The sequence below is a fragment of the Manacus vitellinus genome, unplaced genomic scaffold (genome assembly GCF_001715985.3).
Source record: "Manacus vitellinus isolate BGI_N305 unplaced genomic scaffold, ASM171598v3 scaffold_55_pilon, whole genome shotgun sequence".
Lineage (NCBI taxonomy): Eukaryota > Metazoa > Chordata > Aves > Passeriformes > Pipridae > Manacus > Manacus vitellinus.
Window position 1 is genome coordinate 3,128,160 of NW_021940651.1, and position 1,237 is coordinate 3,129,396.

Genomic DNA, 1,237 nt, shown 5'->3' on the forward strand with positions numbered 1-1,237 from the left:
TCAGGGGGCCTGACCCTCGGTCCTTATTCAGTATCTACCAAGTTCCCCAGTTGCTAGTACTGACCTCGCACGGAAAGACCACGTCTCTCCTAAGACTTTCACTGGGAAGATTTTCCAGTGTTTATTTCCAAACCTTGGCAGTCTGGGTAAGAGTTGTCTGCTGTTGCTTTTGTTATTGCCTATTATTATTACTAGTACAACAACTACTACTTCTAATACAGCAACTAAGGCATGGTGCAAAAGAGGATTGATTCCTAAAAGAAGCTGCAAACTGTGCAGCTCCTCTTCCAGCTTTTTATCTACATATTGCTATTCTTTTGTTTAAGGAGAGCTTTCTCTAAACAAACCTTGCACAAAAGGTTTAAGTAATTAGTGATGGATTCAGGCAATACGGCCATTCAAATATGGCTGTCCTCTGATCTAGAATGAGCTAATCAAACACCAGCAAACTAATTATTTCAGACACTGTACAGTAATCACCAAGACCAAATGTGAACATTTACAATCAAAACAGGTATTATTTTCTGCACTGGAAGACAGTGTCATGATCTCTGTACATCGAAGCTAATATGTATAATGTGTAAGCTTTCCAAAGAAACTTTCAGTACTGGTGCCCACTGCCAGGAGGTATCGATAAGGACCTGCTCAGCATGTCAAGATAATAAGCAGGCTAGCGTACTAATTTGCAAACTCAAAGAAACGGCCGTTTGCATTTGAAATATAACTTGTAGAAAATACACATGTAATACAGTTGTATAGGTATTTCTGGGATAACCACTGCTCAACTCTGCTCTCAATGAAATGAATGCCTAGTTTTCTGCTGTCTCACAGCACAAAGTTCGCACCTACACTAAGGGGGGACCTACAGCTCTGTTTTGGATTTCTTCCCTCAACTCCTGTGCCTTGAAAAGAGCAAGAACACTTTTCAGATGACCAACCCAAGTTCATTCACCTCATCATCTATTTGCCTTGAAATATGCAAGGACTGCTTTTGAAAATTATTTTAGAGAATAATGCTAGGAGTCACTAGGATTTTTTTTTCCACCCAAGTCAACCTGAAACTAGACATACAAAGAATCTCACCAGAGTATTTTCCATTTAGGATAAATTATTTTGACATTTCTTAAAAAAGTCAAACAGATCTCTCTCAAAGCTTCACTTTCTTGGACAGGTAGGCAAGCAGGTGACACAGACGGCACTGAAGTAAATGCCGCTTTGCCACAGATGATGGTACATT